Source organism: Choloepus didactylus, chromosome 2 (assembly GCF_015220235.1).
Source record: "Choloepus didactylus isolate mChoDid1 chromosome 2, mChoDid1.pri, whole genome shotgun sequence".
In the NCBI taxonomy this organism is placed as follows: Eukaryota; Metazoa; Chordata; class Mammalia; order Pilosa; family Megalonychidae; genus Choloepus; species Choloepus didactylus.
Window position 1 is genome coordinate 180250532 of NC_051308.1, and position 27724 is coordinate 180278255.

At 39.1% G+C, this 27724-nt stretch overlaps 1 protein-coding gene across 11 annotated transcripts in view; it reads right to left on the reverse strand.

Moving 5' to 3' along the window:
* The window catches only part of DNAJC6 (DnaJ heat shock protein family (Hsp40) member C6), a 171993-nt gene that overhangs the window by 79003 nt on the left and 65266 nt on the right, over nt 1–27724 (reverse strand). Inside the window, exon 1 of one of the 11 annotated variants that reach the window (XM_037827005.1) lies at nt 25471–25552. The exons of 9 other annotated variants lie outside the window; for them this stretch is intronic. The gene's annotated coding sequence lies outside the window, so the exon portion shown is untranslated. Of the gene's footprint in view, nt 1–25470; nt 25553–27724 lie in introns of those variants that run through there. One more of the 11 variants, XM_037827003.1, reaches the window with a different exon arrangement.

Genomic DNA, 27724 nt, shown 5'->3' on the forward strand with positions numbered 1-27724 from the left:
GGATCATCAGGGAGATTTGATTGTTAGGGCCACCCCCCCTCCCCGACTGCCCAGAAACACGCCCCACATACAGGGCAGGCAACACCAACTACACACGCAAGCTTGGGACACCAATTGGGCCCCACAAGACTCACTCCCCCACTCACCAAAAAGGCTAAGCAGGGGAGATCTGGCTTGTGGAGAACAGGTGGCTCGTGGACGCCACCTGCTGGTTAGTTAGAGAAAGTGTACTCCACGAAGCTGTAGATCTGATAAATTAGAGATAAGGACTTCAACTGGTCTACAAACCCTAAAAGAACCCTATCAAGGACAGCAAATGCCACGAGGCCAAAAACAACAGAAAATTATAAAGCATATGAAAAAACCAGACGATATGGATAACCCAAGCCCAAGCACCCAAATCAAAAGACCAGAAGAGACACACCTAGAGCAGCTACTCAAAGAACTAAAGATGAACAATGAGACCCTAGTACGGGATATGAAGGAAATCAAGAAGACCCTAGAAGAGCATAAAGAAGACATTGCAAGACTAAATAAAAAAATGGATGATCTTATGGAAATTAAAGAAACTGTTGACCAAATTAAAAAGATTCTGGACACTCATAGTACAAGACTAGAGGAAGTTGAACAACGAATCAGTGACCTGGAAGATGACAGAATGGAAAATGAAAGCATAAAAGAAAGAATGGGGAAAAAAATTGAAAAACTCGAAATGGACCTCAGGGATATGATAGATAATATGAAGCGTCCGAATATAAGACTCATTGGTGTCCCAGAAGGGGAAGAAAAGGGTAAAGGTCTAGGAAGAGTATTCAAAGAAATTGTTGGGGAAAACTTCCCAAATCTTCTAAACAACATAAATACACAAATCATAAATGCTCAGCGAACTCCAAATAGAATAAATCCAAAAAAACCCACTCCGAGACATATACTGATCACACTGTCAAACATAGAAGAGAAGGAGCAAGTTCTGAAAGCAGCAAGAGAAAAGCAATTCACCACATACAAAGGAAACAGCATAAGACTAAGTAGTGACTACTCAGCAGCCACCATGGAGGCGAGAAGGCAATGGCATGATATATTTAAAATTCTGAGAGAGAGGAATTTCCAGCCAAGAATACTTTATCCAGCAAAGCTCTCCTTCAAATTTGAGGGAGAGCTTAAATTTTTCACAGACAAACAAATGCTGAGAGAATTTGCTAACAAGAGACCTGCCCTACTGGAGATACTAAAGGGAGCCCTACAGACAGAGAAACAAAGACAGGACAGAGAGACTTGGAGAAAGGTTCAGTACTAAAGAGATTCGGTATGGGTACAATAAAGGATATTAATAGAGAGAGGGAAAAATATGGCAAACATAATCCAAAGGATAAGATGGCCGATTCAAGAAATGCCTTCACGGTTTTAACGTTGAATGTAAATGGATTAAACTCCCCAATTAAAAGATATAGATTCGCAGAATGGATCAAAAAAAATGAACCATCAATATGTTGCATACAAGAGACTCATCTTAGACACAGGGACACAAAGAAATTGAAAGTGAAAGGATGGAAAAAAATATTTCATGCAAGCTACAGCCAAAAGAAAGCAGGTGTAGCAATATTAATCTCAGATAAAATAGACTTCAAATGCAGGGATGTTTTGAGAGACAAAGAAGGCCACTACATACTAATAAAAGGGGCAATTCAGCAAGAAGAAATAACAATCGTAAATGTCTATGCACCCAATCAAGGTGCCACAAAATACATGAGAGAAACATTGGCAAAACTAAAGGAAGCAATTGATGTTTCCACAATAATTGTGGGAGACTTCAACACATCACTCTCTCCTATAGATAGATCAACCAGACAGAAGACCAATAAGGAAATTGAAAACCTAAACAATCTGATAAATGAATTGGATTTAACAGACATCTACAGGACATTACATCCCAAATCACCAGGATACACATACTTTTCTAGTGCTCACGGAACTTTCTCCAGAATAGATCATATGCTGGGACATAAAACAAGCCTCAATAAATTTAAAAAGATTGAAATTATTCAAAGCACATTCTCTGACCACAATGGAATACAATTAGAAGTCAATAACCATCAGAGACTTAGAAAATTCACAAATACCTGGAGGTTAAACAACACACTCCTAAACAATCAGTGGGTTAAAGAAGAAATAGCAAGAGAAATTGCTAAATATATAGAGACGAATGAAAATGAGAACACAACATACCAAAACCTATGGGATGCAGCAAAAGCAGTGCTAAGGGGGAAATTTATAGCACTAAACGCATATATTAAAAAGGAAGAAAGAGCCAAAATCAAAGAACTAATGGATCAACTGAAGAAGCTAGAAAATGAACAGCAAACCAATCCTAAACCAAGTAGAAGAAAAGAAATAACAAGGATTAAAGCAGAAATAAATGACATAGAGAACAAAAAAACAATAGAAAGGATAAATATCACCAAAAGTTGGTTCTTTGAGAAGATCAACAAGATTGACAAGCCCCTAGCTAGACTGACAAAATCAAAAGAGAGAAGACCCATATAAACAAAATAATGAATGAAAAAGGTGACATAACTGCAGATCCTGAAGAAATTAAAAAAATTATAAGAGGATATTATGAACAACTGTATGGCAACAAACTGGATAATGTAGAAGAAATGGACAATTTCCTGGAAACATATGAACAACCTAGACTGACCAGAGAAGAAATAGAAGACCTCAACCAACCCATCACAAGCAAAGAGATCCAATCAGTCATCAAAAATCTTCCCACAAATAAATGCCCAGGGCCAGATGGCTTCACAGGGGAATTCTACCAAACTTTCCAGAAAGAACTGACACCAATCTTACTCAAACTCTTTCAAAACATTGAAAAAAATGGAACACTACCTAACTCATTTTATGAAGCTAACATCAATCTAATACCAAAACCAGGCAAAGATGCTACAAAAAAGGAAAACTACCGGCCAATCTCCCTAATGAATATAGATGCAAAAATCCTCAACAAAATACTTGCAAATCGAATCCAAAGACACATTAAAAAAATCATACACCATGACCAAGTGGGGTTCATTCCAGGCATGCAAGGATGGTTCAACATCAGAAAAACAATCAATGTATTACAACACATTAAAAACTCGAAAGGGAAAAATCAATTGATCATCTCAATAGATGCTGAAAAAGCATTTGACAAAATCCAACATCCCTTTTTGATAAAAACACTTCAAAAGGTAGGAATTGAAGGAAACTTCTTCAACATGATAAAGAGCATATATGAAAAACCCACAGCCAGCATAGTACTCAATGGTGAGAGACTGAAAGCCCTCCCTCTAAGATCAGGAACAAGACAAGGATGCCCGCTGTCACCACTGTTATTCAACATTGTGCTGGAAGTGCTAGCCAGGGCAATCCGGCAAGACAAAGAAATAAAAGGCATCCAAATTGGAAAAGAAGAAGTAAAACTGTCATTGTTTGCAGATGATATGATCTTATATCTAGAAAACCCTGAGAAATCAACGATACACCTACTAGAGCTAATAAACAAATTTAGCAAAGTAGCAGGATACAAGATTAATGCACATAAGTCAGTAATGTTTCTATATGCTAGAAATGAACAAACTGAAGAGACACTCAAGAAAAAGATACCATTTTCAATAGCAACTAAAAAAATCAAGTACCTAGGAATCAACTTAACCAAAGATGTAAAAGACCTATACAAAGAAAACTACATAACTCTACTAAAAGAAATAGAAGGGGACCTTAAAAGATGGAAAAATATTCCATGTTCATGGATAGGAAGGCTAAATGTCATTAAGATGTCAATTCTACCCAAACTCATCTACAGATTCAATGCAATCCCAATCAAAATTCCAACAACCTACTTTGCAGACTTGGAAAAGCTAGTTATCAAATTTATTTGGAAAGGGAAGATGCCTCGAATTGCTAAAGACACTCTAAAAAAGAAAAACGAAGTGGGAGGACTTACACTCCCTGACTTTGAAGCTTATTATAAAGCCACAGTTGCCAAGACAGCATGGTACTGGCACAAAGATAGACATATAGATCAATGGAATCGAATTGAGAATTCAGAGATAGACCCTCAGATCTATGGCCGACTGATCTTTGATAAGGCCCCCAAAGTCACCGAACTGAGCCATAATGGTCTTTTCAACAAATGGGGCTGGGAGAGTTGGATATCCATATCCAAAAGAATGAAAGAGGACCCCTACCTCACCCCCTACACAAAAATTAACTCAAAATGGACCAAAGATCTCAATATAAAAGAAAGTACCATAAAACTCCTAGAAGATAATGTAGGAAAACATCTTCAAGACCTTGTATTAGGAGGCCACTTCCTAGACTTTACACCCAAAGCACAAGCAACAAAAGAGAAAATAGATAAATGGGAACTCCTCAAGCTTAGAAGTTTCTGCACCTCAAAGGAATTTCTCAAAAAGGTAAAGAGGCAGCCAACTCAATGGGAAAAAATTTTTGGAAACCATGTATCTGACAAAAGACTGATATCTTGCATATACAAAGAAATCCTACAACTCAATGACAATAGTACAGACAGCCCAATTATAAAATGGGCAAAAGATATGAAAAGACAGTTCTCTGAAGAGGAAATACAAATGACCAAGAAACACATGAAAAAATGTTCAGCTTCACTAGCTATTAGAGAGATGCAAATTAAGACCACAATGAGATACCATCTAACACCGGTTAGAATGGCTGCCATTAAACAAACAGGAAACTACAAATGCTGGAGGGGATGTGGAGAAATTGGAACTCTTATTCATTGTTGGTGGGACTGTATAATGGTTCAGCCACTCTGGAAGTCAGTCTGGCAGTTCCTTAGAAAACTAGATATAGAGCTACCATTCGATCCAGCGATTGCACTCCTCGGTATATACCCGGAAGATCGGAAAGCAGTGACACGAACAGATATCTGCACGCCAATGTTCATAGCAGCATTATTCACAATTGCCAAGAGATGGAAACAACCCAAATGTCCTTCAACAGATGAGTGGATAAATAAAATGTGGTATATACACACGATGGAATACTACGCGGCAGTAAGAAGGAATGATCTGGTGAAACATATGACAACATGGATGAACCTTGAAGACATAATGCTGAGCGAAATAAGCCAGGCACAAAAAGAGAAATATTATATGCTACCACTAATGTGAACTTTGAAAAATGTAAAACAAATGGTTTATAATGTAGAATGTAGGGGAACTAGCAGTAGAGAGCAATTAAGGAAGGGGGAACAATAATCCAGGAAGAACAGATAAGCTATTTAACGTTCTGGGGATGCCCAGAAATGACTATGGTCTGTTAATTTCTGATGGTTGTAGTAGGAACAAGTTCACTGAAAAGTTGCTATATTATGTAACTTTCTTGGGGTAAAGTAGGAACATGTTGGAAGTTAAGCAGTTATCTTAGGTTAGTTGTCTTTTTCTTACTCCCTTGCTATGGTCTCTTTGAAATGCTCTTTTATTGTATGTTTGTTTTCTTTTTAACTTTTTTTTTCATACAGGTGATTTGAAAAAAGAAGGGAAAGTTAAAAAAAAAAAAAAAAAAAAAAAAAGAAAAAAGACAAACAAGGGGAAAAAAAAAAAAAAAAAGATGTAGTGCCCCCTTGAGGAGCCTGTGGAGAATGCAGGGGTATTCGCCTACCCCACCTCCATGGTTGCTAACATGACCACAGACATAGGGGACTGGTGGTTTGATGGGTTGAGCCCTCTACCATAAGTTTTACCCTTGGGAAGACGGTTGCTGCAAAGGAGAGGCTAGGCCTCCCTGTATTTGTGCCTAAGAGTCTCCTCCTGAATGCCTCTTTGTTGCTCAGATGTGGCCCTCTCTCTCTGGCTAAGCCAACTTGAAAGTTGAAATCACTGCCCTCCCCCCTACGTGGGATCAGACACCCAGGGAAGTGAATCTCCCTGGCAACGTGGAATATGACTCCCAGGGAGGAATGTAGACCTGGCACCGTGGGACGGAGAACATCTTCTTGACCAAAAGGGGGATGTGAAAGGAAATGAAATAAGCTTCAGTGGCAGAGAGATTCCAAAAGGAGCCGAGAGGTCACTCTGGTGGGCACTCTTATGCACACTTTAGACAACCCTTTTTAGGTTCTAAAGAATTGGGGTAGCTGGTGGTGGATACCTGAAACTATCAAACTACAACCCAGAACCCATGAATCTCGAAGACAGTTGTATAAAAATGTAGCTTATGAGGGGTGACAATGGGATTGGGAAAGCCATAAGGACCAAACACCACTTTGTCTAGTTTATGGATGGATGTGTAGAAAAGTAGGGGAAGGAAACAAACAGACAAAGGTACCCAGTGTTCTTTTTTACTTCAATTGCTCTTTTTCACTCTAATTATTATTCTTGTTATTTTTGTGTGTGTGCTAATGAAGGTGTCAGGGATTGATTTAGGTGATGAATGTACAACTATGTAATGGTACTGTAAACAATCGAAAGTACAATTTGTTTTGTATGACTGCGTGGTATGTGAATATATCTCAATAAAATGATGATTTAAAAAAAAAAAAAAAAAAAAAAAAAAAAGCCAATACATTTCTGGTATTTTGCATAACGGCAGCATTAGCAAACTGGAATAGTATGTATGTGTGGACACATTTGTATATATACATATATGTGTGTGTGTGTGTGTGTGTATAAGAAGTGCTCAATAAAAAGTAGCCATTATCATCATCTCATTTTTGCCATAATCTATTATTATAAGAAGCCTGGAGAGGAATAGGGAACAGGGAAAAGCTGTGTGCCTTCTTTTCTGCATGCTGTTTCCTAACTGGCTGCAGGAATGGTAAAACAGAAAGCACAGAAAAATCACTGGATACATCATGGCCTTCCTGAGTTCAAGGCAGCCTCCATCTGGGCTTGGCATTTGGCAGATGCAGATTCTGGTTCGTTTCTTCTATTTCCTGCAATACGTCTGTGTGGGTCTGTGTGGGTCTGTCTGCTCTTGGGACAAAGATTTACATGCATAAATCCTCATCAAAAGACTGAGAGGAATATTACAGTCTTCACTAAACAGAGAAGGAAGGAGGGGGACTCTGAGATGGTAAAGTAATCTGTCCACAGCGTTGACTATAGAATATACCAGAGTGAGGAGTTTCCTCAGGGAATTAGTAGGATGTAGAAGATGTATCAGAAAACGGTAGGAGGTGAGCTGGGAAGGTGAGTGGTCCTCAGACCCCAGAAGGTGTAAAGGTCAAGTTAACTCTCAAGGGAGTAGTTAAAATGCTTTAGAATTACTGGGAGGCAGTGTTGATGTTTTTATTGGAAGTTGCAACAAAATAAAATTAACTGAGAATGTGCAAAAGAAGAGCTTGGTGAAAACAGAGACAATGCTTAATAAATATTTGTACCAAGCACTCAGCACAATGCCTATCAGGGTAAAAAGTCCAAAAAACGTCATTGAATTTCAGGTGTGAATTGAATCTGTGAAGAAACCAAAAGCTCCATTTTACCTTAAACCAACTGCAACTGCATAGAAGGAGAGCTGCATGGTAATAATAGGAGTAGCTATCATTTATTAACCACCTTCTGAGTGCTGGAAACTAGGGCCAAGAGCTTTATATCCATTATCTCATTTAATCCTCACAATTATGTTACCAGGTAAGCTTTCTTATCTCCATTTCACAAATGAGCAAATCAAGGACCCAAGACACAAATCCAAATCAACTCCAGGTCTGTCTTACCCCAAAGCCTGAATTCTTCTCACTGCACTTTGCTGCCTCCAATGTATTTGTTAAAAGCTTAAAACATAAAGGGAAACAGCCAAACCACAAGGCACTGCTGGAGAACAGAAAAGCCAGTCCCTGGTCTGATGTCAACACTATATGATCTAAGGATATGTTTAAGATCAGACACCCAGGAGGGAAAAACCACTAAATGTCAGTTGCTGGGAAGGCACAAATTAATGAAAACTACTTCTGAGACTTTAATAGGCAGGAGAGAGAAACCAAGGCTCAGCCACGTTCGTGTTCCCTCATGCAGATATGGCAGTCTCACAAAGGGATAGTGGTGGTGGCTAAAGATGCTCTTTCCTAAATTAGCCTTTTCCTGCTGCCCATTCCCATGCATTCCACAAGCACACACAGTCTCTAGGATCACTGTTGCTCAAACTTTGATTCTCTCATTTACCAGCCACCTGCACAAGCATTCCAGGGGTGACAGCAGTGCACAGGAGAGGGGAGAGAGGGGAAAAGAACAAGAGCCAAAAGAACCAAACTGCACATATGCTGAGAGCTGATAATTCATTAGTGACATCTGGTCTCCCTTGGTGCGTTGTAGATCCCAGATAACATGATTGGAGCTCACAGTGCCGAGATTTCAAAGAAAGGCACTGACAACCACAAAAAGGGTCTCCATAAAGAGGGGTGACAGATGATGTTGAAAGCAGGTATCCTTCCATCATGAACAACGTGTCCTCTGCAAAAGTGGGTCAGAGGTTGCATTTTAAATAAAGGTTTGGTTTCCTTCTTTAAAAGGAGGAAATGAGGCTACAGCTGACACAGACCTTTTGTGCAGTCTGGAAAAGGGCCACACAGACCTTCAGTGTGTCTGATCTCAGTCCCCACTTTCCCCTTCAAACAAACCTGTCTGTGTACTGGACAATTGCACAAGCAAACATGGCAGCCTGGGGAACAACCTGATCTTCACTGGGCTCCCACTATGTGCCAGGCCCAACCGAGATGCTTTACACACACCGGTTCATTTCACCCTTACAAGAACCCTGGAAGAAAGGCAGAGTTGATTCCATTCTACAGATGCTGAAATGAGGCTCAGAGAAGTTGCACAACCTGCTCAAGCTAAGAGGTCTAGCAAGGTGGAACAAAGGGTTACAAGGATTAAACAGGTCTGACTACAGTGTGGGCCACAGGCCAGTGCATCAAAATCACCCAAGACATCTGTTTAAAAATGCAGATATCCAGATTTTTTCTGAATCAGAATCTCTGAGGGTAGAGCCCAAAGTTTGCATTTTTACACAACCTTTAGGAACTTCTAATAGACAGGGAACCATAAGAACATGGCATTACACCATCCTATCTCACCAAGGATTGGCAATCCTAAATGAAAGAGAGGAGGGTAGAAGGAGAGAGGAGGAAAGAGAGACAGGGAGATGGGGAGAGAGGGAGAGAAATAGAGAAAGGTGCTACCATTTATTGAATGTTTTCTATCTGCCCAAGTGATTCAGAGATGTTATCTCATCTCAATTCATCCTTACAACAACATGCTGAAGTAGATATTATCATGCCTACTTTGTGGAGGACAAAATTGAGGCTCAGTCAAGTTAAATAATTGGATTAAGGCCATATATCTAACAAACAGCAGGAGTTAGATGAACTGGGTCTGTCTGGCTCTGTATTCATGCCTTTTCACTATCACATTATTCATTTTCCCTGTGCAAGAGAGAAAAGTAGAGGTCTAGGCACGATAACCAACAGTGCACGGATAGCTGTACTTCTAAAAGAGCCAGAGAAGACCTTGCACAACACAAATCAGGCAGCAGAAATGGCTACATCCTGGGGGCGTCTCCACCTTCCTTCAGCACTATCTGGTGCTGTGCCTCTGATGTGAGTGGAAAAATGAATTCCCCAAGTACGATGGGGACAGCACATGAGTGGGGTCATCATCCCTTCTCCCAGTGCTCTTACATGTTTGAGTCCAGGCATTTGGGAATTTGCATTATCTGACCCGCAAGGATAACCCACCAAGTTCAACTTCCAAATATCAGTGTGCCCTTAAGCAAATGGCTTTCCCTCTCTGGGCAAATTCTTCATCTGTAAAATGAGGAGGCAGAATTAGCTGCTCCCTAAAGTCCTACTAACTCTTCATGGTGCCACAATACACAAACTCTATAAAATTTGAATATTAAAAATGTGATTTATGAAACTTGCTACAAGACAAAGTATTGGTAGGAGCCCCATCAAACCAGGACATGGGAGGTGAAATTTTAACTGCCACTCTTAGTGGCATCAATGGAACAAAAGCTTTCAAATCTCCATCCTGACTTCTAAAATCTACTTCTGTCCCAGAAGCCTTGGTGAGGGCCATTATATAACAGGTTGGCCAGCAGCAAGCTCCTTCTGTCCTTACTTGTCCTTACTTGGCATTAATCTCAAATGACTGCCTGCCAACTGACCACTCCTTGGTTGCTGGTTTTTGCAACCTTTTAACATATGCATCTTGCCTTTTTAACTAATTGTAAGCTCCTAGAAGGCATCAGGGATAGGTAGACAAGACTGCATACAGACTGCATAACACAGTGCAATGTATACAGTGCTAGTAGGAATATTTTAGTATTACTTCTAATAACAAATAACAACCAAAATTAGCTAACAATTGAGTGCCTACTATGTGCCAGGCACCATTCTAAATGTTTTACCACAACCCTATGAGGGAGGTACTCTTACTATTTGTATTTTGTAGATGTGGAAACAGGTATGGAGGCTTACTGGCTGAGATCACAGAGTTAATAAAGGCAGAACCTGGACAGCCTCACATAGCCATAACTTAAATGAATAAACCTAGAGAACAGTTGGGGCTGTGTGGCTTTGGTATCAGACAGACCTGGGTCCAAGCTCCAACTCAGCATATGCTAGCTATTTCTCTAGATGAGCTGCTTAAACTTTCTGTGACTTAGTTTCTTCATCTGTAAAAAGTGAATAACAACATCTACCTGGTGGGATTATTCTAAGGATCAGCAATGAAAACTGTAAAAGAACCTAGTGTTGAACCTGCCGTATTTATTTGCCCATGTATTTATTGAGCTCCTACTTTGTGCAAGGCTCTGTGCTAGGTGGTGGGAAAACAGAATAAGAAGCATGATCCCTGCCCTCAAGCTGATCACAGTCCACTGACCTGGTCAAACACAAACAAGACATATGTAATACCATGTGGGAGGGACAATGTTATGCACCGAGTTTCATGGGAGCATTAAGGAGAGTAGCTGACAGCAAGGAAAGCTAAACAGAGTTGGCAAGGATGAGTGAGGTCAACCTGGCCCACATGGACAGATTGGGAAAGAGCACTCAGGGCAGAAAAGGCGGAAGTGGTAGTTCCACACCATCACTTGCTCAGGCTGTATTCCTGGGTATCAACCTTGACCCCATCCTCATACCTCACATCCAATCTTCCAGAAAATACTGTCTGTGCTACCTTCTAATTTTATCCAGAGTCCAAAACCTGTGTAGAGCTCCCATTTATCTAATAAAGGTGGAGGAGGTGACAAGAAAAAATACAGATATATGCTCAAATTCACAAAGTGAAAAGATAAATCCAAGATATGGGGGAGGGAACAGGGCACAGGTGACAAGGACAGAAGCTGTATTTCTTTGAATACAACTTGTCTTATAGATTTGACTTTGGAACTATGTAATTATTGTACATAATTATAAAAATAAATCTAAAAGAAACCCCTAAACATTGAAAGCAAAATGAAGCAAATGAATGTATCACATTGTTGACATAACCACATAGAGAAACTATCTAGTGACTTTTAGACACAAAGTAATTGTCTTAAAGTGAACAATACCTAGACCAAAAAAAAAAAAAAAATCTTAAACTATTTTGGGGTAAAAATAGGTATTGTTATTCTGCAACTACATATTATGGGACAAAACAAATAAGTAATTATATTGATGTGATAGAGAATCGGCATTTGGGGCATTTGGAAAAAGATACAGATGTAAGAGATACACATGTAATAGATTGTTAAGGTTAAGTAAAACTAAAACCCCCAAGTTCCTGATTTTGAGTTGGAAGTCCATCAGTATGAATCCATTTTTAAAAATATGTTTCCTAAATCAATCCACCAGAAAGGCCTAGACACATTGCCAACCCAGTAGAAGGGAGCGTCCCTCACACCAAGATGCTGGTCTTGAAACATCACTTCCCTCTAAAAACAATTAGGGCCCTTTGAAGGAGTGGCTTGAGTCTAAGATTGGGGCAGGAAATGCGCAAGATGAGTTTAGAATATCTTACCAGAAAGCAAGGAAAGACTCAAAGTCTACTGGGGTTGTGTCCAAAGGATCAGGAAAACATTGGCAGATCCTTCAAAAGTTAAACATAGCTATTCCACTTCCAGTGTATCTACCCCAAAGAATTGAAAGCAGGGACTCAAATAGTTACTTGTACACCAGTGTTCATAGCAGTAGTATTCACAGCAGCCAAAAAGCGAAAACAACCTAAGCACCATCAAAGATGAATGGATAAACAAAATGTGATATATCCATACAATGGAATATTACTCAGTCATAAAAAGGAATGAAGCTCTGACTCATGTGACAATGTGAATGAACCTTGAAAACATTATGCTGAGTGAAATGAGCCAGACACAGAAGGGCAAATATTGTTATGGTTCTACTTATATGAAATATATAGAAAAGGCAAATACATAGAGACAGAATAGATTAGAGGTTACCAGGGATGAAGAGAAGTGGGAATAGGGAGTTATTGCTTAATAAGTACAGGGTTTCTGTTTGGGATGATGAAAAGGTTTTGGTTATTGATGGTGGATGGTGATGGTTGCAAAACACTGTGAATGTAATTAATGCCAGTGAATTATATACTTAAAATGGCTAAAATGGTAAATTTCATGTTATATATATGTTATTACAATGAAAAAAAAAAGCAGGACTCATGAGCCAATTGGAGGCTCCCAATTGCCAAAGATGGATCCATTTGAGCATTAGTAAGAATATTAACTGCAGCAGAGTAAAACATAAATCCATGAGTTCATAATAACAAAATAAAGAGAGAGTTCATTGGCCACTGCTGGAGAGGCTAGGAAAACATTATTTTTTTAAAACAGATAAATAAAAGAATCAAGCCCTTTTCCTGCTTTTGCTATATGAACTATACTTCAGGATAACCAAATATCTGATGAGGGGGGATTTCACTTCCGAGAAGTATTCCAGCTAACAAATCAGGAAGGAATGACAGAATTCACTATTTTGCAATCCCTAATAAAATAATGGAACCAGGCAATAACCACCAATGGTTGCCAACATCACAAAAACAGAAACAACCATGCATTATGTACTTCCAGTGGAAATACACAACACAACCTATGACACAAGACAGTCTTGCAAAAAAATCTAATCTCAATCTAAATCTGTTCAAGACTCTAGATCTAACTACCAGTTTATAGGGAATACAGGAGATGTAGGAAAAGGTTAAATCCCGTTATTGGAATGCAGACTTTTGGAAAATCTGCAGTTTGAATGACCTGGTGTTTTTTCAACAAAGAGATTGCAAGGGGACAAAAAGGAAGGGAAATGTTAAAAGATTTTGAGGGTTAAGGGACTTGTCAACCACCTTCAATGCATGAACACTGTTTGGATCCTAATTCAGACAAACTTTAAAAAGGAAAAAAAAAGACTTCCACTTAATAGAGGAAATGTGAACAGACTGGATATTTGATTATATTAAAGCATTACTATTAATATTTTAGATGAGATGAAGATACTGTGATGATGTTTTAAAAGAAAGCCCTTATATTTTACAGACATACTGAAATATTTAAGGATGAAATGATATTATAGCTGGAATTTGCTTCACAATAATCCAAAGGGGCAGAGTTCAGATATAGAAGAAATGAAATTGATCATTAGTTGATAACTGTTGAAGCTTCGTATGGGGACATGGGGTTCTACACTCTATTTTTATTGTTTGCCCTTGTTACTTTTATATGTATTTGAAATAAAAATGTTATATATCTTTGTGCCAGTTTGGATGTATTATGTCCCCCAAAACACCATGTTCTTTAATGCAATCTTGTGGGGCTGACGTATTAGTACTGATTAGGTTGGAATCTTTGGATTAGGCTGTTCCCATGGAGATGTGACCCACCCAACTGTGGGTAATACCTTTGATTAGATTATTTCTATGGAGGAAATATAATCCTGCCCTTTGAGCCTGGGTCTTGTTAGTTTACCTGAGCCTTATAGGAGCTCAGACAGAAGGAGCTCAGTGCTGCAGCTTAGAGAGATATTCCGAAGACAGCCTTTGAAAGAAGAAACTGACATTTTAGAGAACACAATTTTGAAATGCAACCTGGGAGCAAGCAGACAGCAGCCATGTGCCTTCCCAACTAACAGAGGTTTTCCGGACTCCAATGGCCTTTCTTCAGTGACGGTATACTCACGTTGAAGCCTTAATTTGGACACTTTTATGGCCTTCAGACTATACTTTGTAACCAAATAAACCCCCTTTATAAAAGCCAATCCACTTCTGGCATTTTGCGTAACGGCAGCATTAGCAAACAATCTTTATATATTATGTCATAGACTAATATATATTTATATACACAAATATAGATACAATCCACCTTTTCTCACTCCCTATGGAGCTACCAACCTAGTGTAAGCCACCATTATTTCTCACTTGGCTTATTGCAGTAACTGGTCCCTCAGCCTCCACCTTGGCCTCTCTACAGTCTTACTAATAGCAACAAGAGTGTTCTTTCAGGAAATAAGGTGAATTGTGTTACTCTCCTGCTTAAAATCTTCCAATGGCTTCCCACCTCAGAGTAAAACTCAAATTTCTTACTGTGGCCTACAAGGCTCTATAGGAGTTCGTCCCTGTATATCCCTCTGACCTCTCCTACCTCTCTCCCCATCTCACTGCTATGCACACACTGGCTTCCTCTAATGCACTAAACATACACCTGCCTCAGTGCCTTTGCACTTATTATTCCACTCTTCCCTCAAATATCCACATGGCTCGTGTTCTAGTTTGCTAATGCTGCCAAAATGCAAAACACCAGAGACGGATCAGCTTTTACAAAAGGGGGTTTATTTGGTTACACAGTTACAGTCTTAAGGCCATAAAGTGTCCAAGGTAAGACAACAGCAATCGGGTACCTTCACTGGAGGATGGCCAATGGTGTCCGGAAAACCTCTGTCAGCTGGGAAGGCACATAGCTGGCATCTACTCCAAAGTTCTGGTTTCAAAATGGCTTTCTCCCAGGACATTCCTCCCTAGGCTTCAGCTTCTCTCCAAAATGTCACTCTCAGTTGCTCTTGGGGCGTTTGTCCTCTCTTAGCTTCTCCAGAGCAAAAGTCTGCTTTCAAAGGCCGTCTCCAAAACGTCTCTGTAAGCTGAAGCTCCTCTCTCAGTTCCAGTGCATTCTTCAAAGTGTCCCTCTTGGCCATAGCTCCTCTTCAAAACATCACTCACAGCTGCATTGAGTTCCTTGTGTTCATCAGCTCATTTATATGGTTCCAGTGACTCAATTTAGACCCACCCCGAATGGGCAGAGCAACATTTCCATGGAAATTATCCAATCAGAGTCATCACCCACAGCTGGGTGGGGCACATTCCAAAGAAACACTCAAAGAATTACAATCTAATCAACACTGATAACGTCTGCCCACACAAGATTACATCAAAGATAATGGCGTTTGGGGGACACAATATATTCAAACTGGCACAGTTTGCTCCCTCATTTCCTACAGGTCTCTGCTTAAATGTTTCCTTACCAGGAGGGCTATTTAAAACAACAGCTCCAATCTCCTTTTATTAACAGACTTTATATTTTATAACAGTTTTAGGTTTACAGAAAAAGTACAGAGAATTCCCATATACCAGCCCCACACTTAGTTTCTCCCATTATTAACAGCTTGCATGAGTATGGTACAGTTGTTAACAACTGATGAACCAGTATTGATACATTATTATTAATTAAAGTCCACAGTTTACATTAGGGTTCACTCTTTGTGTTGTACAGTTCTAAGGGTTTTGACAAATGCAAAATTTCATGTACACCATTACAGTATCTTACATAACAGTGTCACTGACCTAAAAGTGCTCTGTGCTCCATCTATTCACCCCTCTCCCTATGACACTCCCCACCCCCCAGCCCCACCCTGAACCCCTGAAAACTACTGATCTTTTTTGCTGTCTCTATAGTTTTGCCTTTTCTGGAAGGTTATATAGTTGGAAATATACATTATGAAGCTTTTTCAGACTGGCGTCTTTTACTTATGCATTTAAGGTTCCTCCATGTCTTTTCAAGACTTAACAGCTTGTTTCTTTTTATCACTGAATAATACTCCATTGTATGCACATACCACAGTTTATTCGTTCACCTGCAGAAGAAGATTTTGCTTGATTCCAGTTTTTAGCGATTATGAATAAAGCTGCTATTTACACTTGTGTGCAGGTTTTTGTATGGACGTAAGTTTTCAATCTTAAGTTTCAATCATAAGTTTTGCCTTCTCCCCTCTCCAGCAACAATGCTGTATTGTTGAGCTTTACCCCAAGAAAAGCCAGTCAAAAAGGCCTTACATTCTTTTACCATCTTGCCAGAGGCAGTCTGGTTTAAGGGTTCTCTAGCTCTCTATGTTCTTCTAGTTCTTGAGTCAAACATGGTTACATCTTACATTGGCAGTTTTCAAATGGCAGTTTGCAAGTACAATCTCATTTGGGGATTTTCTTTTTCTTTTTATATAGTTTTGCTATCACCCTCTCCCAAAGCAGAAATAGTTCAATTAACCTATGTAACATACATAAACTTTTGTGTGATCCCCCAACCCTTCCCTTTCCCTCTTGCCCTAGAAAATAGACATTCTCCTATCAGTAACATAGTTCATCTTAGCTCGAGGAAAACAGCAGTGTTGTCAGAAGCTAGGCCCAGTAAGATAAATAGCACCATCATCAGAAGTTATGCTCAGGAGGAAAACAGAAAGTACCACAGAAGCTTGATAGGCCAACTTGTAGTCCTTAATTTGAATGCACACACAACCCAACCACACTGCACCAATGCCTCAATCCCACCTCCCTTTATTCAAATTTTATAAAATATTGCTCTGTCCTCTGGTGAGTGCAGACCATCATAGAAAAAAACTGCTGTCTCTCCTCCCATCACTGAGGACGAGGACCCCATGTAAGCCCCCAACATATGCTCCAGCTTACTCACCAAGCTGGACTTGTCCGAGTTGCTCTTTGGTCTGTTGTACACCTTGTAATTTGGTGGGAGGCTGTCTTATTACACAGCCCCTTGCCCCACTTAGAACAACTGGTGTAGTCGGAAGGATACGACAGACCAAAGCGTGAGTTGGGGTGGGGAATCTGTGGGGGTAATCCCGGGGTGGCCTTCTTCTCTTATATGGGGAAGGGGTCACCCGATTGCTTGACTGCTGCAGATCTCTGTGCAAGTACCAGACATCCTGAAAATACCTGAGGGAGTACAGCGCACGTTACAAGAAAAAAAGATTATGAAATTTAGTAAAGATAGCAGATGTACTGCGGCTGCAGTCAGCTGGCCGTTTTTATGTGCAGTATGGTCAGCCACAGCAGACTGTCTAGAGAAAGAGAAATCCACAAATTGAAGGGAGATACAGCTAGAAAAAGATATGCAGACTTCCACCCTGCTTTGGTGACAAGGTTGTTGGAACAGCTAGATATGACAGATGATGGCCTGCCAATTTTTTAAATTAGGAGGTCGAAAAAAGACCCAGGCAAAGGTTAGAGCTATCTTAGTTCAAAAAGGATTGGGATCCAAAACCTTGAAATCCCTGGGAGGAAATCAAGAAATAACCAATGCAATTAAAGAATGAGCAAAAGTGCAAATTGTCAGACCAGAGCAAAATAAAACTATGGTTGTGAGGGAATACTCTGCCAGGGAATTAACTGAATCGGGAAAAACTCCTCCTCCTCGTAACTAAGAAGCAGATGCTTTAGCCCGTATCCACTTAATACGTCCCATACCTACTAAAGAGGCTGCCTTATGATTACATCAAAAGAGTGGGCATAGAGGAGCAGACAAGGAGTGGCAAATAGCAAAAGCATTAGGAATCCCTTTCAAATACTCTGATTTAATAACTGTTACACAAGATCGTGGAGCTTGTTTCCGGCTTCGCCCTCATTCAGTGCCTATTACAATGGGCATATACATAAAGCTAATGTGCCCCTAAAGGATTTAACAAAACTGCAAAGACAAAATACCTTCATGGATTAAATCATTGCGACTTTTTTAAGGGATAGTGTAACACCCATATGTGCCATTAATCCTTATTAAAAGATTATACATTACAGTTTCAAAAAATGCATTGATGAAAGTGTTTTAAGTATTTAGCATTATTCTGACAAGTTTGATTTTGATGGTAATCGTATGTTGTAAGATGTTTGCTTGAACAGTTTCCAGAATCTTCTAAGTATGTAAGATATAAAAGATGTATTTTTATTAAAAGAAAAAGAGAATAATTTTGTCCTAAATGACTGACTGTTACAGAATAAGAAAGAAGAAAATGTAAGACAAAACCTAAACAGACAGAAAAAGTTACAGAAAGTTTGCAAAAAAGGAAACATATATCTTGTGGTCAAAGCTGGGTAAAATTTAATGTTACCTATAAAATTTTTTAAAGCCTTAGTATTTCTTTTTTCTTCTTCTTCTTCTTTTTTTTTTTCTTTTTTACTTGGGCTTCTTTATTTGCCCCACATACAAAGAGAGCCAGGAGAGCCTGGGGCCCACTTGGTCAATGGCTGATGGGTGTGAGACAGCTCTCTTGCCTCCAGGGTTCCCTGAAGTTCCCCTGCCCTCCATGACTTTGCCTGATAGGCCTCTTCCACTTCCTTTTTCTAAAGCCTTAGTATTAAATAATATACTGGTGCAAAACTAAAATTTAGAACAAAGTTTCTTGGATTATTGGTCTATTTTCAGTAATAATTTATAAAAGCTTTTTTTAAATAATCAGTGTAAAAGGCAGAAAGTCTATCTTTTATCAGAATAACTTCTAGTACTTTATGTTGACTTTATCATGTGCTTAGGTGTTTAAAAAAAAAATCAAGTCTTCTCACTTTTAAAAGAATTAAATCATTTCCTTAACTTTAATTAAATAAGAAATCAAATATTGTTTCATAGTGATCCTTTTCCTGGTTAACATTAACAGTCAACGCAAGGTTAAACGCTAAGGAATGTCTTTTATTTCAAACTATCTTTGAGATTTTCCAGGAGGCCCATGGGGAATCACAGAGATTTTATTTTTTTACCTTGTAAAAAATGAAGTACTAAAAACAGTTACATTCATTTGGTATAAGGTACATAAGAAATGTTTAAAAAATATTATAGAAATTAAAAGACATTTTCTAACCTTCTGTTAGTCACTGATTTGCATAATAGTAGATAACAATATAGTGCTGCTAGTTACAGTTTTAATCATTTTAAAGAAATTATATGTGACAGCAACAACCAAATTTCCTTGTCAGTTACACTGTTTTACTCTGATGTGTCTCTAAAGTGCTTGCAGTCAGCTACAGGTCAGAGCTTCAGCTTCAACAAAAAGATACTGTTTAAGGGAAGAAAGGCAAGCATATAAATAATTTTCTACCTGTTAACTAACATAACCCTTATAAAAATGTAAAGAAGAAATTGGACCTCTGTTTTTAACTAAAGCGCTTACATGTTTAAACCAGGCTCCCAGTGCTATGCAAGGTATCTCCCCATTTGAGTTATTGGCTAAACCCGTTTCTGTGGTCCCTAAAACTATAAAGGTATCAGCCACATCACATGGGCATGCTCCAAAAGTAGATGAGAATACCCTGTTACTGAAGACACCTACAGCTCTGCAAGCTGGAAATGGCTTAATTTCACTGAAGTTACAATGAACTCTCCTCCCCATGGGCTCTGTTTCATAGCACCTGAGGGTGCTATGCAATGGGCGAATCAAGTGCTCAAGCCCACTGTTCTGTTTTCCAGGGGACCAACGATGCTGCACTGCTACTGTACGAAGAATATACCTCCTGGAGCTATAACTGCCAGAGTAATGTCGTTAGAATCTAAAAGGACGCAACTGGCACTAAAGCCTGCTCCTATGGAGGGACAGCATGTATGGTATTTAAGCCTAACACCCGCCCATTAGCAGCAAATATTCTAGGCCCTATGGGAGAAAGTTCTACAATAATTTTAATCACAGGACAGGATCTTCCCATTTGGATACCCACTAAACATTTGCGTCTGCACTCCTAGGCTTTTTTTCCTGTTTCATCCAAGTTCATCTGATGTCCTCCTTGATTGAGCTGCAGCCATAGTGGCATTCCACAACCAGACTGGCTGTTAGGTATGCAGATATGTACCAGCTTCAAATAACTCTGGCCTCCCATGAACTATTCTTCCACTGTCTTTAGTTAACTAGAGTAATTAGATAATAATTGTTAATCATCCATGTCCCCCAAGGTGGCAACTACCTAATTCTAATACTCTCTGTAACTATTCTCTCTCTGTTTAACATGTTATTTCTCTTGTCAGAGAACATCTAAACAAGTCTGACCACTGGTATGACACCTGCTTGGGATGGCTGGACCTAAATAACTGCTGAGTATCATCCTAAGCACCAGAACTCTTTTATGTATTGAAAAACATAATGCTTCTGATTTAACTGTGCACTGACACATAGGGTGGCTATCCACATTGGAATGTGAATGAAACATCACAGAATGTCAGAACGAATGGACAGGAAAACAAAACAGCTCTAAACAACCCAGAGCATACTTGCTTCCCCCAGGTGCTGGCTGGTTATGTGAAACACACTTTTGGCCACACCTCCCTTACAATTGGGACAGGCGGACGCACCTTAGGATATCCTTTTCTTGTCAGAAAGCATTCATAAAGTTTTGCCCAGTGCACCCCCAAATCTTCCCACCTTACAAAATCATTAAGGCCTAACAATAAAACACCCCCTAGCATAGTAGAAATAGCCTTAGTATTTTTCTCCGTAGTGCAAGAGACTTAAATGCCCTAAAACAAGTAATAGCTTTAGCAATTTCATTGCTCATGCTCTTAAAGATAGCAAATATAGTATAAGTCTTTTAAATGAAGAAACTAAACAAATGAAAAAAGTAGTTTTGCCAAATCACATGGCTTTAGATATGCTTACTGCTGCCCAAGGCAGCACCTGTGCCATGACTGGCACCACTTGCTGCTCATATATACCAGATAAACATGCCAATATTAATGATACTTTAGCTCAAGTGCAAACTTCCATGATTACTATTCAAAAATTAAGATTTATTGACTCTTTTTCTTCCTGGCTCACTCATTTACCATTACATTGGAGTTATACCCTTCTTGCTGGTGTCCTTACAGAACTGATTATTCGTCTATCTTGTTGCTATTTGTATTGTAGTCGTGACCATATTTCTCAATATCTCCAGCCGTAAGCCAGTACCCTCCCATTCCCATGCTCAGGGACTTATGCAAAACAGGTGGCAGAAAGAGTGTAAGAGTTGTGGGACAAGGCGGATTGTAACATTCATAAACTTTTGCATTATCCTCCAACTCTTCCCTTTCCTGTGGGCCCTAGATAAGACATGTTCCCCTATCAGTAAAGCAGTTCATCTTAGCTTGAGGAAAACAGCAGAGTTGCAGAAGCTGTGCCCAGTAAGATAAACAGCACCATCATCAGAAGCTATGCCCAGGAGGAAAACAGAAAGTACTGTAGAAGCTTGATAGGCCACCTTGTAACCCTTAATTCGAATGTACACACAGCCAACAACACTGAGCCAATGCCCCAACCCCACCTCCCTTTGTTCAATTCTTATAAAACACTGCCCTATCCTCTGGCCAGTGCAGCCCATCGCAGTAAAAAATTGCTGTCTCTCCTCCCACCGCTGAGGACAAGGACCCCATGTAAGCCCCCAATAAATGCTCCATCTACTCACCAAGCTGGACTTGTCTGAGTTGTTCTTTGGTCTGTTGCAACCCAATTTGGTGGAAGCTGTCTTATTACACAGTCCCTTGACTTACTCAGAACAATCTAACAACAAAATTGCCACCTTTTCATCAATTGCCTAGTCCAAGAGATTCAAAATATACCTTCAGTAGAACTTATAATGCCGTGGCTGAAGTCCTGGTAACTTTGGGAAATAGTTTTATTTATTTTTATTCATACCTATGCTTCTTATAAAAAAAGGGCACACAGACAACTTTGATATCCTTAATAATAACGATTCTCCAGACTCTGCCTTCAACATAATATAATCAAACACAAAGCACTATTAAAGCCTGAAGCCTGTGGGAAAAAATCAAATAATCATGAGTAACTATGTATCCGGGAACACTGTGAAAACATTAATAGGGTTAGGATGGTACAGAACTTGCAGCTATTTCCTTAAAATTTTTAAATCAATACCCATGGAGGGAAAAATCCTAAGCCATTATCCTAAAGGTGGCATTGATGCCTTTTAAGATTTTAAAGTTACTATGCTTTTCCAGAGTTATGAATAGTAATACAAAAACATGAAAAGGACCTGGTAGAGTCTAAAAACCTGCACTGAAGTCCTCATTCTGTCACCTGCCAGCTACATTGTGACCTTGGGTAAGTTACTTAAATCTTTTGAGCCTGGGTCTCCTCAGCTGTAAAATAAGGCATTGATGGTTTTTATTGAAGTTCAATGTCAAAGAACAATACGATTAGAAGATAAGTTCTTCCAGAACTTCAATTCTCTACCTAAGAGTCTGTTTATTTCACCAAGGGTTATTTTTATTGTTACTGGAAACACATCAAAAGAATCTCTGCTGATCCTGGACAATTAACAAATAACTCCAGAATGAACTATTAATAAATCCTCACAATTAATTATTGGACTTTCATTTTTTGGTTTTGTTTTGTTTTGTTTTGTTAAGAATCTCTTGGTATGGTAGAATCCTTAACATGAACAGTCGAATTAACATTAGATTAAGAACCGAAATGCCCCCAACTAGAACAATGTACAACTCTAGTGACTGATGGACTGTTGCCAGTTGATGCACATCTGTGAGGTTCTAGGCACTGTAAAAAAAGAACCTACCATTGTTTTCAGAGCATCTCAACCCCTCAGCCAACAGAACACCCTCTGAGTAACCTCTAATTTACTGTAAATCCCAGGTTTGGAACTGTAATGTAACCAACTAATTTCCAACAATTTAAGTGCTTAAATGGCTTTTAAAAGGAAAGGACAATCTAAATATTTTCATAAAGCACTATTAATATGAAAAATATCACTGATTTTTTATGTTCAAAGCCCCTGGGATACCTCAGAAAAATTCTGAAAGGAGCACAGTCAATTTAACCACTTCCAAAGGTGAGTTTAAAGAAGCAAAGGAGAATAGCATGTCATCGAGGAAGTTGCTGATCACTCTTTCAAAGATACCTAAATAAAGCAGAATTTAACAAGCATGAAGGCATTTAGCCTTACCATCATTGAGGCTTCTCCCAAAATAGCCATTGATTCATGGGGTATAGGAGCACTCCTGACAATGAGATTCTGTCTGCCCTTTGGTAACAAACTCTAAAATATACAGCATTCAAATATGATATTAGTTTATTTCTTGCCTCTTGGTGGATCTGAGTATCTGGGGGGAAGGGGTATACTGGAGCTCTCTATTTGGGATTTGTATTACATTCACACCTATTCTGCAAGTTTGACATTATTTTGAAACAAAAAGTTTTTTTAAAAATCTCCAACTTTGGAATCAGATCAATGTGGAGTCAAATTCCAACTTTGCCATATAAGTCCTATGATATCTCTGTGCCTTGGTTTCCACATGCAAAAGAAAATATCCCAAGGAGTACGGCTGATGGCAAGATGGAATGAGGGTCAACAGGCATTGTGAATTTGGTCACCAAGTATTTTTTCTGACTTACACTCATGCTCAGCACACACAGGATGAAAGGCCCAGTCCTTCAGCTTGGGCCTCATAACCTATTTAAAACAACACTTCCTGTTCAGGTTATAATTAGAAGTGTCTGATTATTATGAGGAACATGAGAGAGGAATTTATGAAGTGTTAATGAGAAACTCCAATTTGTCTGGCATCAAAGTGGAGATGGCAATGACTTCAGACCATCAGTGCCCTAAGACTAACTGGGTGGCAGTGTCACCACGTACTCAGTGTGACCTCGGGGAAGCTACTTCATCTCTCTGGAAAACCTGATCTGTAAATTGAGGATTAACAATAGTACCTGCCTCCTAAGATTTCTCACACAATTAAATGAGATAACATATGTAAAGCATTTACCACATGTCCAGCAAATAAACATTAAGCCCTATATACTTTTACTACTGTGACCTCCTCATCAAAGATTCTGAATTTCAGTCTTTCATGAAATCCCAATAATTTTTCTGGACCCCACTGGGAGGTCCTGTGTGTTTGAAGCTGTATGTACCCCAGAAAAACATGTTATTAAATCTAATCCATCCTGGGTGTAAAACCCATTGTAAGTAGGATCTTTTGATGAGACTACTTCAGTTAAGGTGGAACCATGTCATTCAGTTGGGACTTAATCCTATTACTGGCACCCTTTATAAACCAAATGAATACAGAGGGGGAGACAGAGCCAGAGTGAGAGAGTGAGTGTGACTGGGGGGTGGGGGGGGGGTGGCACGGAAGCAAGAAGCTTCAATCAATCAAACCTGGAAGAGACAGAAGACACCAGCAGACACCTCCATGTGCCTTGCCATGTGGCAGAGGAGCAAAGGATCACCAGCAGCTAGTTTTCAGGAAGAAAGCATCACCTTGATGATGCCTTGATTTGGTCATTTTCTTGGCCTCAAAACTGTAAGCAAATAAATTCCCTTTGCTTAAGCAGAACCATTTAATGGTATTTTGGTTTAAGCAGCCTAGGAAACTAGAACACCTTGCTTTGCCATCTTTTCTAGACATGGAAAGTAATAAGCTTGAGAAGCCAGCAGCTAACGAGTACAAATGTAGTGTCTGTTCTCCTGGCACTGAACAGAAGAGACTCCTATTTGTTACCCAATATTCATTCTCTGCTTCCTTTTCCTTAGGAATAGAATTTTTAACTAGTTGGGTAGGCTCTCAGAATAAAAGGCTACATTTCCCAGGCTTCTCTTCACCTAAGTGTGGTCATGTGGTTAAGTTCTGACCAATGGGATATGAGTGGGAGAGTGTTATTTCCAGACTGTCCCTTAAAGGGAACAGACTTGAAAACCAATGCGTTGTTGAGTCATCTTGTACAATGAGAAAGAACAATTCCCTCAGAATAGTGAGGTAACAAGATAGATAGAAGCAGCCTGGGACCTTGATAACTTCATAGAGTAGAGCTACCATTTCAGATCAGACTTCTATATGAGCAATAAATAAGCTTCCATCTGTTCAAGCTATAGTTATGTTGACCTTTGTTACATGCAGCCAAACTATAGGTCCATAGATATTATAGACAATATGGAAAAGGGAAAGTGGAAGGCAGAATTGTTGGAGGGTTATAACATGTCCCTGACACATAGTAGATTCTCATAATTATTTGCAAAATTAACAGCTTCTCTGGGACTCCAGGAGGTCAACCCAAATCTGTAATACTAAGGCCAGCTCCAAAAACAAGAGGGACACTGGCAGCAGAAAATGAACATAAGGAGAATGACTAGGACAATGAGAAGTCAAGAAAACACAAGAGGGAAGACTGGAAACATTAAAAAGAGAAAAGTCAACCTGAGCCACAAGATTAAGCTTCAAGTAACTCAAGGGTGGTCAGTTGTACAGGTCTCCTCTCTTTGCAATCTAGTTTCCTCATCTGTGAAATAAATAGATAAAGACAGAGAATCATTAATATCACTTTTAACTGTACCATAAGGGATCTATTTACTATAGATTTAGAGGAATTTATGTGAAACAACAGACAGAATTAGGACCCATCCAGATGGTGCAATGAGAGACAGTGAAGGGCAGATTTCTACTGAACATCAAAGGGAACTTTCTATAACAATGTCCAACAATAGAAAGGCTATCTTCCAAATTTAGTGCTATCAAACTGGAAGGGTTCAATAAGGGGCTAGTCCTGGATACAGGTCCCTAGAGGAAGTGTTCAGTCTTGAGAGCACCATGGAGTTAAAACAGATCACTAGAAACTCTGCTCTTCTTATAGACTGTTCAGGAAAGTGGACTCTGTGGTAGACAGTCCTGGATTTGAGTCCAGGTTTTATACTTGGCTACATGATCCTGAAACAAGTTACTCACCTTTTTGAGCTTCAGCTTCCTTATTTTAAAGAATACGTATAGTAAAATATACCTTGAAGGATACTATATTAAAACAAGATAATGCATGTCAAGAACATAGCACAATGCTAGGCTCATAGCTGTGTACAGTCAACTTCATCATATTAACTTGAGAAATTCAAAGAGAAAAGGGGAAAATGTAAGGAGCTTAGATGACGAGAGTTAGTCATCCTGGTAGAAGCATCAGCAGTTAAAGTGCTGGAATTTGTGAACTGCGCAAGCAGCTGCATAGCCAAAATAGACGGGCTTGCCACATAAATTCTGTGGGGAAAAGTGGGGGCAGGACCACAGGCCAGTCAAATGGTAGGAGAGCAGCAGATGGAGACATAGAAGAAACTGGGGAAAGACTCTCATCCAGACCTCCAGCTACTCATCCAATATTTACTGAGCATCAAAGAGCAATTATAAAATGAAAAAAGTGCCATGAGGAAAATACCGAGTATGATTCAGAGCACACAGGAGAAATACCTACTCAGACATAGAGGTTTAGATAAGGGTTTCTAGAGGAAATTATGTCTACCTCAAGACCTGCAATTCCAAGGCAAAAGTATCTGGTTGTGAAGGGTAAGCAGATCAAGCTGATGATGTATTTGGAGGAGGGCAAAGATTCATAAAATTTCTCCCACTTTCCCCCTAAAATTCTCACATTCAGAGCAATCGCTAAGACCACTAAGTACTTTCCAGCCCCAAGGTTCTATAATTGTGGCTTTAGATGAAAAAGCAAGAAAAAGTTAATGTCCTAGACATTTTCAGGAGAAGTCTATTTTTTTAAGAATACAGTTAAGACAGGAGGGAGGCAGGTGTGGTTATAAAAGGGCAAGGCGAGGGATCCTTACAGTGTTGGAACTTCAGTTATCCTGACTGCAGTGATGGATTTACAAACCTACAAAGGTGATAAATTGTATAGAATTTAACACACACACACACAAGACTAAGCAACACTTGGGAAATCTGAATAAGGTTAGTGGATTGTGTCAATGTCAATATCCTGGTCATGATATTATCATATAATCTTGCAAAATGTTATCATTAGGGGAAACTGGGCAAAGTGTAGAAGGGATCCCTTCTGTATCATTTCTTACAACTACATGTGAACTTACAATTCTTCAATAAAAATTTCAATTAAAAAAGTAGCTTTAGAATAAAAGAACATAGCTGTATTGAATTTTTGTCAGGAAAAATACATTCATTGTTGAAAATTTAGCAAAACATACAAAAATAACTACCCACGTATCCTTTTGCAATATTTTAATCTAATTCCTTCAGTTTTAGATTATAGTAATTTTCCTGTGTGTGTGTGTGCATGTCTGTATGTGTATGTTTGTGTTTAGAAGTATAGACAAGTTTAATTCAATGCATATAGTTTGTCTCTTGATTTTTTCACTAATTTTATATTTTGAAAATTTTCCTATTATACTAAAAATTTTTTGACCAATTATTTTTTGTGGCTATTTAGTAATACCATATAAGTATATCATAACTTTCTGAATCAACTCCCTATTTGGGGACATTTTAGGCTGGTTTAGAATTTTTACTATTATAAATAATGCTACAATAGATTAACTCTAACTGGTTGCCAGCATTACTGGGATGAAAGAGAAAACACATCTCTAGATGCTAAAATGTTAGAGTCAGAACGATCTTAGAAATCATCTGTCCAAACAATCTCCCTAAAACAAACATACAAACA